Here is a 19,799-nt window from a genome sequence, read left to right on the forward strand (position 1 = left end):
TCCTCTGGTGGGGAGCTGATGCCTTCAACAAATCTGTCAATGGAGTAGCAATTGTTGAAAAATGTGCAATAAACCATCTATAGTATCTAACAAACCTAGAAATGCCCTCACTTGTCTAGCATTAGCTGGAAATTGTAAGCGCTGAATTGCCTCTAGTTTTTCCTGCTGAGGTTTTATATATCCTTGTCCCACAAAGTAACCAAGGTATTTGGTATGGTAGTTCGCTAGGTGGGTCTTCTTCGGATTAATGTGTAACCCTGCATTTTTCAAAGTTTGAAGAATGGCTTCTAGATGATCTAGATGTTCCTGCCAATTCTGACTGTATACAATGATGTCATCGAGGTACGCTCCAACATAATTCTCATGCCCCTTTATTTGAAAGTTCATCAATCGCTGAAAAGTAGCCGGAGCTCTATGAAGCCCGAATGGCAGGACAGTGAACTGGTACAGACCGGGGAGGGGCGGGGGCTGCAAATGCAGTCTTCTCTTTGTCCGCTGGATGTTAAAGAATTTGCCAATAGCCTTTCGTCAGGTCTATTGTCGTCAGGAATTTTGCTTTCCCTAGCTTCTCAAGAAGGTCTTCAATATGGGGCATGGGATATGCGTCAAATTTTGATACCTCATTAAGCTTTCTAAAATCCATACAAAATCTCGAAGTCCCATCAGGTTTGGGAACGAGGACCAGAGGGGAACACCACTCACTATAGGAAGGCTCTATTACTCCCAATCTCACCATCTCTTGTACTTCTTGATTAACTGCTTGTACTCTTGCCTCCGGAATTCTATATGGACGGAGCCTCACCTTAATTCCTGGTGGAGTTTGCACATGGTGACAAGTTAACGTTGTTCTTCCGGGAATCGAGGAAAAAATCTCTGCATACCTATCCACTAATGTAGAAAGCTCATTCCTTTGACTTGTACTCAATTCGGAATTTATGTTCAAGGCTTTTTTTCCCACTTTCTCCCCCGGGGTTGGGAAACATTCTTCGGCCATCTCCTCCACATTTATCATAGCAACTGTAGGTAAGGGCTCCAACCACTTCTTTAGCATGTTTATATGGTAAAGTCTGGAGCTGCACCTTCCTTCCTGGTTGAAGAACCCGATATGATACCGGACCCAGGACTTCCTCTATGGTATACGGTCCTCTCCAGGAAGCCAACATTTTGTTCTCGGTGGTAGGTAGAAGAACAAGAACCCGGTCACCTACTTGGAAGCTACGCATTCGGGTTTTCTGGTTATAATAGTGTTCTTGATTAGCTTGAGCTTGTAGGAGGTGACTTTGCATCACAGATTGAAGCTTTTCTACCCTCTCTTTCAATTGTATAGCATACTCGGTGAGGGTTATTTCCGGGTTAGGTTGTTCCTCCCAACCTTCTTTTAAGATATCTAAATGGGTTCTTATGGGTCTGCCGAAAAAAAGTTTGAATGGAGCGAAGCCAGTGGAGGATTGCGAGGTATTTCTCAACATCATCAAGATCCAGGGTAGCAGCCTATCCCAATTACGTTCTCCAGGTATCATCGTCTTCCTCAGCATCTGTTTTATGGTTTGGTTGTATCTTTCCACCAACCCATCCGTTTGTGGGTGGTAGATCGTTGTCTTAATTTGTTCTATATAGAGAGTTTCACACACTTGTTTTAATATTGCCGACATGAAATTGGTACCCCTGTTTGTTATGATCTCCTTAGGGATACCGACCCTTGCTATAAAAGGAACCAAGACATCACAGATTTGCTGCGCATTAGTAGTGCGCAAGGGAAAAGCTTCTGGATATCTCGTTGCATAGTCCACAATCACCAGTAAATACTTATGACCTTGGCTGGTAGGGTCTAGCGGACCGACTATGTCCATTCCAATCCTATGAAATGGTTCCAATATCAGGGGCATGGTTTGTAGAGGCACCTTTGGGATACTGGCTTTATTCTTTTTTTGGCATTCGGGACACTGGTGACAGAAGCGTGCTACTTGACCATAAATCCCAGGCCAAAAAAACCTTGTGAGGATCTTTTGAGTAGTTTATTCGACTCCAAGATGTCCTTCCCCTATTTGCAGATGTGCAACTTCCAACACCGTTCTGCTATACTTGCTAGGGACTAGAAGTTGCCGAATGGTCTCTTCCCCCTGACCTGTGGTAATACGGTAGTAATCCTTGGTCTTTAACGAAGTAAGGGGTCTTTCCAGAGGGGTTCTCCCCGACTGAGGCTCTAGCATGTTTCAAGAGGGGATCCAGCTCTTGTGCCATGCGGAAACTGTCCCCTTGATCTTCAATTTTCCAATCTACTGTAGCTGGGCACATATTTCTTTCAGTCCACTCTCGTTTCTCCTTCCGCTTCTCTAAACGGCTCTTCCTAGTTCTGTCGGAGCTCGGGACAATGTCTTGGTCGAAGAAGGGCACACTCTCTAACCATTCCTCCTCAATTCTCTTAATAATGCGTGGCAGATTAGGTACATCTGACCCGACCAGTAGGGGCTCCGGGAGCACCGGCATCACAGCTGCTCTCACCTCCATTCTTTCCCCTGCAAGCTTTAACTTTATCTCCTTGACTGGGTAACTTTTAACGTCACCATGCACACAACTAATTGGGATTCTTTCATTATTCTCTGGCATACCACCTACCAGTTCCGGGTTGACGGCTGTCTGCATGCTCCCAGAGTCTATAAGAGCCCTGGTAGGTCGGCTGTCCACTTCCGCATCACACACGTAGGGGTATGATGGCTTTACTCTGCTGGTTATCCCGCAATGGTTGTTCTCCTTAGCTACTTCTAGTATCCCCACATCCATAGGTTCCGTCTTGCCTCTCTTTGGACAGAGGCGAGCCAGAGGCCCCCATTCTCCACATTCAAAACATTGCGGGCCTCGTGCACTGAGGCTTGGGGGTCTGGTCATTGACGTGGTCGGAAACCCTTCGCTGGAGGGGCGAACCCTTTGATTCTCCCAGTCTGGCTTACGGATCATTGAGTTCGGCCATTTTTTACTTCTAGGAGGTCTGATCCCGATACTGGAGGAGCCACTCATTCCCTTTTGGGTGGTTTGGTAGGACAGCAGCTTTCCTTGCCCTGCCTTCTAATAGGCAGAGGCGATATTTACGGCTTCCACCAAAGTGGGTCTATGGTGTTGTCAGACCCATCGCTGTATAGGTAGGGGTAGTGCCTCCCAGAATTGCTCCAATACTATTTTCTCCGACATCTCTTGGGTAGTGGAGGTTGTTGTCTGTAACCATTTAACTCCTAACTCCTTCACCCTGTAATACAGTTGTCGGGATGCTTCCTCTGGCAGTAACCGGATCTACCGGAACTTGATCCTATACGCCTCCTCGTCGTGGCCGAGCCTCTCTAGTACGACACGCTTCATGTCCCCATAAGTGGTGTCTCCTGTGGGGTTAGCTGCCTAGTAAGCGCTCTGCATCTCCCCCGTCATCAGGGGAGCAATATAATGGCACCACCTCTCCGCAGGCCACTGGCCGTTCCTGGCGACCCTCTCGAAGTTTACGAAGAAATGTGCCGGATCTTCACCTGTCGTAAACTTCTGTAGTACCGAGGCTGGCACTTGTGCATGACTCCTCAGACTTGTGGCTTCAAGTAGCTGGGCTTGATGGACTTGTAAGGCTTGCTGGAAGGCTTGTCGGTCGGCCTGTGCCTGCTGACCTTGCAGTTGGAGTGTCTGTTGTAATAACTGTTGCCCATAACTAAGAGTTTTTATCAGTTCTTCCATGGTGTACTTGTTTATCCCACCGCTGCCACCAAATGTCAGAGTTTACTGGGTGGGACAAACCACAAGGTAGCCGGTTATTTCTTCTTAAGTATTTATTTTTTGCTTGTAACAAAACTTTCTATAGGAAATAACAGTTGTACAGCAGCAGAGTTCTGTAGGACAGTCTTGCGTTTCCCTCAGGCGTTCCCTTTCTCTCAGGTGAGGTGAAGTCTTTACTCCACAACCCCCTTATAGTTCTCTATTCCTGTAACAAACTCTCTTCTAAATGTCTTAGAAACCGTCTTCTTTATCCTCTTTTGGGCTTTCTCTGTTCCTCTGACTTTCCTCCTTACATTGGTCTTGTGTACTATCCAGACACTCAATTCGTGGGCTCAGTTTCTCTCAGACAGGCTCTCAGTCCTTTATCCTTCCGAGGATTCTACACTAGGGATGTAACGGTATAACGGTATACCGTTAAAGATACCGTGAACCACTTAATTGAACAATAATAACCGTCACATTGTTTATACCGTTATACCGTTCATACCGTTAAGTGTGCTTTTCAATCTGATTTGGAAAGGTTGCAGTAAGCAAGTGCTGCGCAGTCTTGGTCTTGCACTGTTGGATGTGCCGTCTGCCAAGTAGTTTCAGTTGGAGCAGTTTTTAATGCCATTCCATAAGCCACACGTGCCTGACACAAAATCAATATGTTAGCAATAGGAATAATAGATACAGTGCTATGAAGGAAAAGGGTTTACTTTGGGGTGGCGGCTTTGGGGTTTATATATTTATAATGGATAATGTTCTCTAAACATATGGCAATGGGGGATTTCCCTGGTTCTATCATTGAATTTACATATAATAAGTCACACTGCGAAATTCACTCATCTGTCGGTATTCCCTGCTGCCATACCAAAGGGTAACATGTCCGCGATTACTGAACACCTTTTGGCCCGCAAGTAAACTAAAGGCTGTAACGTAAAGAGAGAGTGCGTGTGTGTGTATGTATGCGCAAAAGCGTATACTACCATCAGCCTCCATTAATCTGTGGCATGCAGGTTATCAAGATGGCAGCATGTTCATCTTCACCAGTAGCCAGTGGGGGAGCAAAAAGCCTAAATGACCACGTAAGAAAAGCTATTCAGTTTGCTTTGCCAGTTGCAGCAGGCCCCCCGACCCCCTCTCCACACGTGCGTTTGTGTTTGGTGGAAGCAAGGCATTTCAGTGGAAAGTATGTTGAAAAGCCCAATTCTGGCCCTGGGTGCCTGGTTTTGTTTGTGATGATAAATCTGTCAATTTATGACCTTATAGAAAATATTTGTTAAGATTAGTTACCTCCACCTGCTATACCGCGATAACCATGATATACCGTCATTTGGCAATAAGGTTATTGTACCGTCATAAAACTAATACCGTGACACCCCTATTCTACACTCCAATGCTTTACGCCATAGGCTCAAACTGTTCTGGGTAACTTCAGCCCCTCGTTTATTAGTAAAAATCCCTCACCCAGTCTCTGGATAATACGGACGCTTTCACCCCCTCTCTCTCTGTCGTTTCACTTACTACGTGGATTTGGCTTCGTCTCTGCTGTGCCTCTCTCCGATCCGTCAGCTCTCACACGTAGACTTGTCTCCGTCCCAGACTTCACTGGATAGGACGGTAGGCCTTAACTTCAACTCTGCCTCGCCCGTCAGTCTCTTGGCAGGCGACTCTCAACAGCTGTTCGCTTACGCATAACGACGCGTATCGCAGGTCTTCCCCTGCCGGCTCCTGTGCAACGGCTCTCTCCCAGAGAACTCCTCCCTCACAACGGTGGGGGCCGGGAGGAGGGGAAACTAGCTTTCAGCTTCTGCCTCTATGAAACGGAATCTCCCCGGCTCCGCATATTACTGTCTCTTCCGTTGCAGCCCAAACTCTAACTTCATGGACCTCAAGTCTCCCCAAGATAATGTAACTCAGCCAACGTGCTAACTTCTTCTTTTAACTTTTAAGCACAACAGATGCAACTCCTCACTCATGACTCGAGTGTCTTCATTATTCATTAATAAGCCCACTTGTAGCTCTGATCCTCATCATGAGCGGCCATCTCCTATTCAAAAACAAAGACAGCCGGTAGATTAGAGAAAGAAACCTGCCTCTTTCCAGTCTCTCTCTATTGGTCCATGCAAGTGTCATTCAAACCCAGGCAGAACCTTTGTGACATCGCCCAATTGCTCTCTGCTTGCTGTGATGCTTGGCTACCTCGGAACTCCCCAAGGACAGATCTCCCTTCTGTTCCTCCAACTCATTACAGAAGACCATCTGACTTGGAATGAGGCCCAGTATCTGCTTTTCTTGGTCAAAAGCACCCTGTCATCAAGGGGAAGAAGATCATTGGCACTCTGGTATGCATCAATAGCATAAACAGAAGGATGGCTAAAATAAAATATTCTACAACACTGTTTTTCCAAACTTTTCATCAGCTCTGGAATTTATATCCATCTAATAAGGCTTATAGAAGGAAGAAGTGGAGGCAAATGTGGCCACTCTGCAAATCACGATTCATGCCTTTAAAAAGTGACAGAAGCTCTTTTGCTCTTATCGCATGTCACTGTACTGACTTTGGGAGAAGCTTGCTCTATTACTTGGAGGATTAGTAGCACCCGCCAGTCTCAAAAATGCTTGGGTTCCCACGCTTCTAAAAAAGCCGACCTTGAACCCCAATATCCCTACTAACTACCGGCCTACTACTACTACTGTCCCCTTCTTTCTAAAAATCCTAGACAGGGCTGCTTATCTTCAGATCCAAAGCTTTCTGGAATTACACAATCTACTGGGATTATGACAATCTGGCTTCCGGCCAGGCCACAGCACTGAATCGGCCCTACTGGACTTAAAGATTCAACTAGATGACATCAAGGATGCCGGTAAATCAGCACATCCTCTTGCTACTTGACCTGTCGGCAGCCGTTGATCTGGTTGATCACCAAATCTTATACCACCATTTGGCCTCAGCAGCACACTTCACACCTGATACCACCGCCTGGATTGAGTCCTTCCTTTCTGAGAACTATGAGGGTGTTCTCTACCAAAGCAGCAGCCCCGCCAGTCCGAGTCACGTGTGGCATCCTGCAGGGCTCCTGTGCCTCCCCAACACGTTATAATATTTTTACCAAGCCATAATTCAACCTGCTTGATGGCAAAGGAATTACCTACACAAACTACGCAGAAGATACGCAAGTCTTGCTCCCACTCACTGGCGACTACGACATTGACTCTCGCAATCTCTGCACCATCTACCATACCATCCAGGCGTGGATGGCCTCCCATTATCTCTGTCTGAATGATGAAAAGACAGATACTTTGCTGGTCGGATCAGACTCCACGCTATGAAAACTTTGCCCTGCCTACATAGCCTTTTTCATTGATGGTATGTGCATCCAAGTTTCTAGTAGTGTAAAACCCCTGGGTGTTCACCTGGATTCCACTATCTCTCTCACAAGATATGTCAATGCTATTGCCTCGTATGCCGCCCACATTTCAAAATTAATTAACGCTTGCAGACCATTCCTAACTGCTGAGAACATGATCTCTAGTGCCAGAGCACGAATAAGATCCTGGTTAGACTAATGTAATTCCCTTTTTGTTGGAACCTCTTCTCACACCATTAAAAAACTACAAACTATTCAGAACAACGCCCTCACAGTAGCTCTCAACATCTCTAAGCAGGACCACATCTCAGCAACAAGGAAAGATGCACTCTGGCTTTCAATCCATCCGCGTATCATCTTCAATTAACTTTCCAGCACACACAAGTGTCTCTCCAACTCTGCATCCAAGTATCTATCACAATAATTTTCCAAATCCCACTCAAACAGACCTACGCACCTAGCACACTCAAACCTACTATCGAGATCAAGATTCAGAAGAATCAAATTGGGGGCTCCAGCTTCCCGGTATTGGTGGCTAAAAACTGGAACACTCTTCCCCTATATCTCAGATCTGAATAATCCTACTGGCCTTTCAGGAAACACCTCAAGACCTCACGATTTACCAACTAAGCTGACTGATCAAGTTTAAAATGCTCACTCACCTGTAACTTGTAACCTATGATGTTTCACCATGTAACACTGTAACCAGCGCATTGATGCCTCTGGGTTAAGTGCGCTTAACAAATGCAAATAAATAAATATAAATACATTTGCATGCCAAATTAAGTAAATAACACATTCATAAAAGGAAGAAAGGATTGCAAGAGTGGTTTTGGAAGTCTCTACTGGACTGTATGTGATGAAAAGCCTGTCTGAATTCCTAAACAGAGATGCCCTATCCAGGTAAAACTTTAGAGCTCTGATAATCTAATAAATGAAGGATTCCTTTGCAGTCAAAAGAGAGAATTTGATAGAAATTTTGTAAACATATTTCCTGGTTGATTTGGAAGGCAGACACTAATTTGGGCAAGAATGATGAGTGAGTATGAAGGGCTTTGTCCAAAAATTCTCCAATCCGCCTGCCTGCCATAATAGATGCTACCAAGAGGGCTGACTTCCATGACTTAAAATAACAGCATGGAAAGGCTGATTTAACTGGACGAAACAGGGAAAAAAGTGTATTTTGATTACAGGGTTAGAGGTAGACAGGGTCACAGTAGAGCGTGAGGGTGGTTAAGGTAAGTTCTACAGGATTCAATCTTGACCCCTAAATGTGTCCAATAATTCCTGAAGGATAATATCTAATCAATACTGTCAAATGATTGTCTACATACCAAGGATAAAGCCTGGTCCATTTTCTGCGATATTAGAGTCTGGTAGAAGGCTTACCAGCTGCCTAAAAAACAGATATATTGGTTTTGAAAAGACCAGATGACCCATGGTTAAGATCTCAGGCACCATGCAGTTAAGCTAAAGGATTGAGCGGATGGGTGAAGAACTAAACCCCCCCCCATGCTGTCTGAGGAGCTCAGCATTTTATGACAGGGAAATTGGAAGGGCTCTCGCTGGTTACAGGAGATCCGAGAACCAGTCCTTAATTTGCCAACATGGTGCTATGAGGATAATAAAACAATTCTTCAACCCCTAAAATGTTTCAAGTTTTTGTGGATGAGGGGAACTAGAGGAGAAGCATACCCTCGCCCTACCATCCAACAGAGAGAAACACTTTTCCCATCCTGATAGCATTTGGAATCTGGTGTGTTGTGAAAAGGATGATAGGGGTCTCCTTCAAATCTGGAAAGGCAGGAGAAGGATAGACAGAGATAGGACCCACTGGTAGGTCTAATTTTGAAAATGACTGAGCTGAATGGATTGGCCTGAATGTTGACTTCTCCACGGAAGGTGTGTTGCCTGCAGGAATATCCTTTGCTGTGTAGCCTGTTTCCATAGGTCTATGGCTAGGTGACATAGGTGTGGTGCTCTGGTGCTGGTCTGCCTGTTCACACAGAGCGTAATGGCTGCATTGTCTATGAAAATCAATACACACTTCTCTCTGACCAGAGGAGAAAAATATTCAATACCAGAAATATGGCTTTTAACTCCAGAACATGTATCAGCAGAAGATAATTCAGTGTATTCTGTCTGAACCTTACTAGGAGCGTGTCCTCCTGGTTTAAAGGGACACTGGAAGTCAGTTGAGAACATGCCTTGCTGCTACTACGGATGATTGGGCCTGGGGATATAAGTCATGCAAAACTTCTCTGCGTGCACTGGCATGTACTGAATCCCTAGCTGCTGTTGAACGGATGAACCAAGTGCAGTTTCTCCCAGCCCTTCCTCGTCTCCATGATGACATCTTGTTGAATATGAACCCATGTTCTGGAGGAACACCCGTAGGCTAGTACTGAGAACAACACCACCTCTGCCAAAGGAGTCTCCTGCATGATGATCCCTGTGTATTCCATCAATCCTTCCAACCTTTAATGCAAGGCCATATCTGCGGAGAAGAACTCTCCCCTTCCTCATCCAACTCATCATTGGAATAGTATGTGTCCCTGTGGGTTAGAAGGAGCCAAAAGCTAGGTAGAGTCCAAGGAGGCCTGGCATGGAGTCACTGGAGGTGGTGGGGACAGGATGCCAGTGGGCAAGGGCTCCTTAGGCAGCACTGGGTCAGGTATAGGCATTGGAGCCAAACACACAGAAACAGAAGCCATCACCTTTAATTAATCTCATGACATAGCCTCTCAGTGAGTGAAAAGTCATCAACGTTTGGAACTTAGAAAAGAAAAGCTCCTTGTTGAAAGGAGCTGCGTGCTGCTCGGGGTAGTAAATAGAGCCAAACGCAGAAATTCCTTGGTACCAGGGAACTGTGTAGATATGCAGGAAGGGAGGAACAACACGTTGAATTTGGAGGAGGATAGTGGGGCCCATTCATCCCTTGGGCAAGAGGTGGACAATCCCCAACAGCTGAAGATTTCAGACTGGGCAATGTTGATCAACGAGGGTCCTGCTCCTCTAATAAGGCTTGGAAGACAGAAGAACCTGATTTTGTTGGAAATGGGGTTCCACTCAAATTGCAATTCAAAGAATGTGACTGATGTCCTACCTGGTCTGTGTAACTGAATTTGTTTAAATGACTGACATGTTTAAATGAATATTGCTCTCGTTTAAGAAAAGGCACAGCCTCCAACCAAATTATTGGTCACTTCAGGGAAAGTTCACATACGATTGAGGACCTGAGAAGGGCGTTATTGAGAAATTGGTACCATCACATAGAAAGAGTGCCTTAAATTATGCATTTAAAAACCTACTTGTATATTTGTGTCTGTAGTGAAAAAAGGATATTGGACCATACAATGGCAATATTGTCAAATTCCTGTCAAGATGCATGCATAAATATCTCGAGGCATAGTTAAGGGAATTAGTTTAGTGTAAGACATAAATATGTTTTTTCAAGAAAACCTTTGTTTTTGATAATGTTTCCCATTTATTCAAAAGTATCCATTAAATCAAATGTTTTCCTATAGGTACATCCTATGTGAGTAATTGGTTAATAAGAGAAGCATACTCAAAGTTGACCATTGGGCTATGTGTTAGGAATAAATTCAGTAGTGGTGATCCAATATGAGGATCATAACAATTTGATTCTGACATGGTTCTAGAAGGATTTGCTTAGGATTGTTCATGTTTTCATTGATATTGTTTGCGTTTAAACAAATAAAATGGCATATTTGTTCAAATCCTCAGATGTATTGAGAAGACAGTTGATAATGTTGGAGAAATGAGTTATTAGAAGCTAATACAAAGGAGGAAACATGAATCGTCTAGTTAAAATAATGCATGTACATATGTGTTGATGTTTGTGTAATACACCATCCCACTTCAACCCACCCTCTTACTTTGCCATTTGTTTGTCTGTTTTTTTTTCCTATTCTGCTCCTGCTTCTCAAATCCTCTCACCCTTTTCCTTTCCACCGTAGCAACTTAGTTTTAGTGGAGGACTTGCTAAACTACAGCAAAAGTGGGCATAATTGGGCCAATCGACCTTGGACTTTTTCACCTTCTGGTTTTAAAATGCTTCTCGGTTTTCAGTAGATATGGCTACTCAAACAAGATACTATCAAAACTAAGGTTTCATGTGCCAACCAGAGAATGATTTTTAAATAAATTAGGTTGTCATATAAATGCTTTTGGAATTGTTCTGTTTAAACAGAATTTGATTTAAAATGAATTAACGTAATTCAAATATAGTGTACAAAATGTATTATATTTTTTGTGCCTGACTTGGTTGGAGCCATTGGACCTACTTCCCCTGTAATCCCTGGTCCTGAAAAAAGCTGTCCGACATCTTCCTGACCATGCAAAATTGCATCTCAGGCCGAATATTCTGATTGGTGTCAGAGGCCACACAGTGCAGCACTGGCCATAACCTTGCTATGGAGGGGAACCGGTAGCAGGCTGACAGCCTTAAATTGCTTCCTTGGTCAAAAGTCCGGTACACGGCTCTGAGGAGCTCTCAGCCCAGGAGCAGGTGTTAGCCCCATCAAGGCAGAAGTTCTGAGTCAATGGTATGGGGGCTAGACACTGAAGCACCCAGAGGAACCCTCCTGCAACCAGGGGCAAGTGGTAATGTGTCCTCAGGTTGAGATGCTGAAAAGAAAAGAGATTCACTTACCTTCAACAACCTCTTCAACTTTGTCCTAAGAAACTACTTCAGGTCCAGCAGGGGAGGCCTCTAGATGATCTCCTCCCTCTGTGCAAGATGCAAGAATGCACTGACATTGCATCGTGAAAGGCACAGAGATACTTTGTGTGGTCTGGGCCTGGGCATTCAAGACATATTGGGTGAGGATCCACTGCTGGAAAGTTCCTGTAACATGAAGGACTGTAAACCCAGACCATCAGAGCATTAGCCAGCCACATGGGCCGACAGGAGGTGATATGAAAAGGTCAAAAATAAAATAAATAGGGTAACACAGACAATAATTTATGCATGCTGATGAGACATTCAGTTCCAAAGTGCACAGTCGAATGGACTAGCAGACAAAGCCATGGGGGCTGAGCACAGAGGTGAAATTCTGCGCTCTGCATATGAATGCCAGGTTGTTCACAAAGTACCAAGTTTTTGCTGACCAAAAAAGGCTCCAGTCCCATCACCATGTGGGGATTTCCCTTGAATAGGAGGAAGGGGGACAGGATGCTAGAGTAGTTAAGATTGGTATAATCTGTTCCTGATAGACTATGAAAAGGAGGACAAGGATCAAATCACCAAATTGCTAATCAAATATGATAACAACTAACTCTTTAGGGATTTTATGTGATTTCCAAGTAAGAGAGTACTGAAAAACAAAATCAGGATAGCTATATTCCTTTAACATTTCAATTTCATGATTTTCCATTAACTATTTGAAGGAATGATTTTTAGATTTTGTGAAAATCTTGATCTTGGTTTTCACATAATTCACAGATTATTTATTGGACCGCATTTTCACTTGTATTGGGTTGCTTACGATACTCCAGCTCAGAGGAGAATTGCCTAGCATTTCTGCGCTGGACTGCCTTGCAGTCGGACCAGACTGGTTTGAAAATTGATACTTCCTCTCCATGAAAGGAACAGTGAGCTAAAATGTGTCAGAGACCGTCCTGTGTGGGAACCTTCCCATTATAATAGGTTATTTGGCCATGTTTGTTCTCAGAAGAAGCTCTCCCACATTTTTGCAAAACAATATCATTATATCATCATCAGACCTCAAAATGTGTACTCCCCACTAGCGAATGATGAGTGAAAACTGACTCTTGACAAGTAAGAAATGGTGTACGGGGTGCCTTTGGAAAATTAAGGTGGCAATTGACTTTTTAAGCCTGGCTAGTAGTTTGCAACTTGTAAGGCTTTCCCCTGTGACATCATTATATCAAAGATAATGTAAAGACCGGCTGAAAATCTGTTTGGTTGAAGAGGATCACACCTTCGGTAGTCTCATATCTCTATCAATGGATTCAATTTTGAAGCTTTTCCAATGGATTAGAAGTGTTTTTTGCAAACAATTTACAGGGAACATATAGTAATGCATGCATCCCTAATTAAATGGATTAGATTTATTTCCTTTTGGGGATGATAACACTGGGCCTCATTTTGAGGCAATCTGAGTTTGGTGGTGAAGTGGAGGAGAAACCTCCAATACATTGCAGGCAGAATTATCACCTGCAATGGAGTCTTACCGATTCCAAGTATCGGAATAAACACTCTCACTCAAATCCCCTCTTGTAATCTGGCAGTAAATCCTCTAGACCCAGTGGCAGTAACCGTAAATGAGTTTGGCAATATTTGCACCAAAAATATTGGCAAACACATAACGAGGCCCACTGCCCTTCCATGGGAGGTAACTGAATTTTAAGGACAGATTTCACTTTTTTATGATAATACTCGGAATTGACCATGGCCTTTGAGCTCTTTAAATTTTAAGTGTTCTCAATTGAGGCCGCATATTTGACTGGGAAGGAAATGTGAAATTACTAAACTCCTCTTCTTAAGAAAACATAACAAGAGGAACATCACTGACATTATCCATTGGGATATTTATCAAGCATAAGTGCCAGAGACATCTAAATACACACAGAGAGTTTCTGTTATTTGTATCTTTTTGGCAACACTGCAGGAGAAAACACAAACAGAATAGACACACCTGCGCAGTCCGTTCAATTCAAGCAGCTAAAGGTTCGAGACAAACACAAATGGAAAAACTTTCAGCAGGTTTGGTGAGACTCAAGCAAACTTGTTAAATGCCTGTTCTGATTCTCCCAGACAAACGGACGGCAAGGGAGACAGAGAGAGTCATATCTCCTGCAATGAAAAATTCCAAGAGCAGGAAGGCTTCCTGGGGAAGTTTCTGTCTTAATTCACTCAAGCTGGGAACGCAGAGGGAGCTAAACAGATGCAAACAACCTCACCACACCATCCAGAATGTATGAAATATAAAATGGCGACTTGCCTTCTTGTAACCCTCAGTATCAGACCCTCACACATGATCCCATGCACATGGGTCAATCTAATAGCAGACAAACCTAATGTCACCAGGAGGAAAAGGTTTCTCTCGAGTCCACCCAAGGTGAGGGAAAGTGATGGTATAAAAGCAGCCTGGCAAGAGTCCAGGTGCAGAGTGTTTGAGTAAGAGTTTGGAGGACAGTGGCAAACTAGAGCTAGGATGAGGGAGTTATTTTGGAGGAGGAGGTGCACCATCTAAAAAGAAGTTGTGGATTGGAGGAGTGTTACCATCTGCAAAGGGAGTCCCCAGAAAATGGGTTGACGGTACTGCCCAACAACTAGGAGGCAGCTGAGAACCCGCTAGATGGGGAGGCCGCTTACATCAGTCCTGAAGAGGTGGGTGGGTAGTTGGCTATCCCCATAAAATAGTAAGTAGGGAGGTTCCAATGTGCCAGAATGGTCCAGGGCAGACATCAGTGGCAGGCTGAGAAACGAGTCAGTGCAACACCACTGAAGGGCAGGGAGCTTATGTTAGAGCCTCCCAGGTGAATGTGAACCACCGTGAGAAAGCCCAAAGCACAGGAAGAGCAGGGTTCTGATGATTCTTCCCCAATTGGCTGACTAGCAGTTGTGGCTGCTTGAGCGGTCGGGAAACTACCTAGAGTTGCTGGACAACACCTTACAACTGTGGCAGGTGCTGGACTACCAAGCCCAGGTGACACCGGAGCAAGCAGTCCCACTGGACACCTGAAATCGGATGACAACGATCAGGGTTCTTCAGTGGATGTTAACTAGGCTCAAATGAGACCCCAAAAGAGACATATCTAAGACTCGTCTTGTGTATGCTAAAAAGACCGAGCGACTACAAGTCCCCTGTGAAAATTGAATAACTCTTTTGTTTTGTAAAGCATTTCAAATCTCTCTCATATCAGGTAGCTGCAAACATGGGCAAGAACAAGGTGTACTGCCAGCGTTTTCCAGCCACCTGAGTCCCTTTCCCAGGTGCCGCCATCTTGAATGTGGGGAGGCAACAGGGAGCTTTTCCCTGTTGCCTCCCCACTCCCCCACATCCCTCCAAGACATCCTGCACCCTTTGCCTAACCCTTCCATCCGTCCACACTTACCTACTGGACCGGAGCTTTGTGCTCTGGTCCTGGCACTTCTTCCCGCAAGCTGCCTTCACAGCAATAGAACTAAAAAAGGGATGTATTCCCTTTTCTATTACCGGGGCGGGGGCCATCTTTTTTTTCTTCAGGAGATTGGGGTCACACAATACATGTAGAGCCCATCTCCCGTTAAAAAAATAAAAACTATTTTCAGCCCGGTCAAACCCACGGGTGCAAATAGCAATCGCCCCCATTTAGGGGGGCATGCAGGGCGGTAATGGCCCTTGCTGAGGTCCGCGCTTAGCTCAGGCCAGCATATGCTCAGGCTGGCAGGTCATTACCAGCCCTGTTTGCCCCCCTAAGCAGCAGTGATTGCTACATTGTTGTCTTGGAGTTAGAAACTTGATTTTGAACCCAAGAGATTTTGAGTCCTATGTCTAGTCCTCTGGACTTATAAGCACATTTCCACACCAAACAGCTACCATGTAGAAAGTGCCATTTGATGGGCATTAATCCACATGCTCTTGTAATTCAGTTCTCTTCACGTCTGTTCTGCAGTATTTTAACGAAATAACTGCTTTTTTACACTTTATAAATGTGATCCTTACTTTAGTGTAATTGTACAAATTATACATAATAGGGTTGAAACAGGCAATAACAAAACAGGTACAGCACTTTTGAAAGGGCCTGTCTCAGTCAAATGCACTCCCAACCACCACAGGTTTGTAGTAAGCATGTCAAACATTAGTGTGAATGCGTGCAAGGTGACTGTACAGCGCATCTTTCCATTGCTGTCCAGCCCCTCCTGAAATGTACTGGTCATATTTAAACATAAGGTAACCTGTGCATTTCTAAAAGTAGCGCAAATAAAACAAGCTATTCTGTACGTTCCTTTCATTTGCACTACTTTTTGAAAATCTGCCCCATTACTGCACTCTAATATTTGTTGTGAAATAAAATAAATGGAAAAAATTATGTAGAGTAAAACAAAAGTGTATTAGTGGGTCTCTGCTCAGTAAAGAAACAATATCTGAATTTTTAGTGTTGTAAATTCAGAAAATCATAAACAATGTCTTATTATTCATATTTCTTGATTTTACTGAGCTTAAAACTAACATAACAACCAGGAATGTGATTACGATGCATATTTATGAGATCTCAAATTGCCAACACAGGTGCAGTGGCACATACGTTGATTTGTACTGAAGTCAAAACCAAAAGTGGTTCCAGGTAGACGTTTTTGTTAAGCTAGCCATACTTTTGTAAGATACAAGCTGGAGGCAAATTGCTCGCAGCACCCATTTATCTGGATCCCACAAACATTGTCCTAATACTCTGCAACACGCCAACCTTGCCATCTTCATAAACAAAGGAAAGGAGGAACTCAGTGTAAATCTTACCACCTAATCTTACTACTCAGCTTAGATGGTAAACATTCTGCAGATATATTCTCTGCCTTGCTTCTGTTATTCATACTATCATCAGCCGGGAGTAAAAATGGATTTATTTATGGTTGATGAACGAATTAACATGCAGATCTGACGTTTCATTTGTAAGGCCTGTCCGAAAGTAAAAGCTTATCATTGCGAGCTCGGCTACTCGAGCCAGATAAGCTTTTGTTCATGTGTGCTGTTACACTTTTTGGCTAACCATGAACAAATTTAGATTTCCTCGTCAACAGATGGCAAGAGTTAAACTGCTATCACAATCCTGTAGCTCAAATGTTTACTAATGCTCAAATTACATATAGTAAACCCAGTGGTCCTATTTGTCCCCCCTTGTCACCTTCCTTTTTAATAATGTGAGATATATGCCTTTCTACAAAGACATTTTAAGATGTCTTTTAGACTACCTCATAGTCATGCCGTTTCTTTAAGTCATTCATCACGTGGGCCAATAAAATGAGCAGGGCCATGATCCAGATCCCTGTACATTTTAACAATATATCAACTTGAAAAACGCAGGTATGATGAAAGGAAAGTGACAAGGGACAACAACTAAGGTATTGTGGATTACCATAAGTACAATGGGCAGTACCCAAAGTAGTCCTCACTCATCAAGTTCCTATTGACAACGTAAGGACAGGGACAAGAACAGCAATTGCGTTGATATTATGTACTCGGAAAATAAATAATACATGAAAACCATAATGCGTAAAGGAGGACTGCACCCGATAACCTTGTCTCCTTGTAGACCTGCTAGTCATCAGAAATAAGGTCCTCACAGGATAACCATTCTAGATACACATCAGGTAAGGGCTCAAACAGAGGAACCTGAAAGGCCACCACAACTTAGTGGCCAAATCCTTCATAACCTCTGAGCCATCCCAGGTGTCCTTAAAGCTCTAATGGGTGCCCACTTGACCATCAGAGTCGTCAAGCACAATTGTAAAGTTCATGGATGATCTTCCAAATCCCTGAACTGCTCCTTTTGCTGCTGCAGTTTACAACTCAAATTCCTCAACCTCTAGGCCAATAGGATGATTTGGATCTGGGTACTGAATTATAGACTTGGTGCCCTGAGAGGGCACGAGGATGTATTCAGAAACAGAGCTGGAATCGCTGACAGTTCCCAAAGGCCCTGGAATGAGTACTTGTATAGGAATCAGCCAAAAAGACAGATATCAAAAGACAGAATGGGAGATTTGGCCAAATTTTAGTTGCTCGAAAAATACTGAATGGGCGAAATGTTTGACCAAATCCCCCATTCAGTGGCAGTGGCTGGGTGTCCCCCGCACCCTTGCTCACTATATTGCTCACTATATTGTTAGTGGGGGTTGCAGGGGCATCCCCCACAGATGTTCCCGAAAGAAAAGAAAAGGACCCTGCGGCGCCGGTTCCCGATCAAGGAAGTGAAAGGGAACAGACATGGGAGGGACACAGCGAGTCCTCAGCAAGGTATGTAGGGGGTTAGGGGTGTGGGTGGGGGTGTGGGTGGGGGCGGGGGCCAAGTCAGAAATGTTCAGGGGAGAAAAGACCGAATGTTATTTCGGAAAAATTATCTTTGGTCTTTTCTCCCTCGAACAATTCCATCTCAGGCTTTCAACCCCGATCCCTTGTATGTACAGAACAGATTAATCATGGCGATTCCTGTCCTCTCCTTCCTGATCTTGTCCAACACCCAAAAATCAGAAGAAATCAGAGGAAAGTGTCTTTAGCCATGACATTGACAGGGCATCCATTCCACAAGCCATCAGTCCTGCATGTACAATAGGGCCAGATGGTTAAGTTGAACAACAATCTGGGGCACCCCAAACCTCTCCCATACTATCTGAAATTCTGAATTCGACAGTTGTCTGTGCTAATCCCTTTCAGTGCTCCCTGAAGGTGCACCAAAGAGAAGGACAACAGGTTGTCCTTTGCCAACAACATGCTTTCCCTAGACAAAACCATTATTGCATCTACTCTAGCGCTCCCTAATGGTTTATTTATGCATTGTTCATTGTATTGTCCATTCATATATGTACTGCTCAACCCCTAATAACCTCTGTGAGTGATTTTTGTAAGTTCTTCTGTTCTAGGGGAGACCCCAGGCCTTCGCATGTCAGGGTTCCCATCCAAACACACTGGTGTCAATTGTTACAATTTACAGATGGTGGCAGTCCAAACTGATACCTCTGTCCATATGAATTTTCTTCGGCCACCTTGACATATCTGACCTGATATTCTCTGTCACTGGAATCGATTCCTCCAAAACCTTTGCACAGGGATTTCATGACAAAGTAGGGTTCACCAAAGGTTTTTAATGCATTTGGGCCAAAGTGACCAATAATACTACTGCTGCTGCAATATCCCCCTGCACACTAGCAGATGTGTGCTGGCAGTTTAGGAGATTTCTCAGTTGATCTACAGCTTCCGGCCTCTTTTCAGTAAATACACTAAGCCTAAGTACGCTCCAATTAATTCCATTGTCTGAATGGGTTTGTAAGTGTGATTTCCTTATACTGATAAAAAAAATCTCAATTGTCAACAAACTCTTTTCAAGTATACTGCTGCTAATTCTGACAGTAGGGCCAGGATGAACTAGTCTTTCAGGGACATGTGGATACAATGCCTTCCACATAGAGCAGGCCCACCAGGACTGCTCCTACCTTGTATTGATCTGTGGCGCCATTGTCAAGCCAAACGGTAGCGCCACATATTGGTAATGAAATCCAATTCAGTGAACCAGAGATATCTCCAGTGATTCTCCTTGTTTGGGGCGTGCTAACAAGCAATGCTAAAAATCTGACACTGAAATGAATAGTGCTGCTGATATATGGGAGATTATGTTCTGTAAGGTTTCATCAGGAAATGTAGCAACAGGTTCTATTTGTTTAACTTTTTCAGTTTCTGCAACATCCTAAATGGCACATATCCACCGATTTCAGAACCAAACACAGTGCTAAATAAAACCCTCTTCCACTTTCCTCACTAGAGACTTCTGTTCTCACTCTCTTTAACATTAGTTAATCTAGCATATTTCCCAAAGCCATTCTCCAGACATGATCTGCCAGAGTCTGTGTTCAAATGAGTTCAGAGGATTGAGAATTTGACGAAAATCGGATTACCTCTTCCTACTGAATGGCTTCACATGACCTAAGATCCTGCATCAAAGTTTTGCAGACTC

At 43.9% G+C, this 19,799-nt stretch overlaps 1 protein-coding gene across 5 annotated transcripts in view; it reads right to left on the reverse strand.

Annotated features, from left to right (window-relative positions):
• MAPT (microtubule associated protein tau) overlaps window positions 1-19,799 on the reverse strand; it is a 609,480-nt gene that overhangs the window by 523,750 nt on the left and 65,931 nt on the right. The window lies entirely within an intron of this gene.

Source organism: Ambystoma mexicanum, chromosome 13 (assembly GCF_040938575.1).
Source record: "Ambystoma mexicanum isolate Mex_15411 chromosome 13, UKY_AmexF1_1, whole genome shotgun sequence".
NCBI lineage: Eukaryota > Metazoa > Chordata > Amphibia > Caudata > Ambystomatidae > Ambystoma > Ambystoma mexicanum.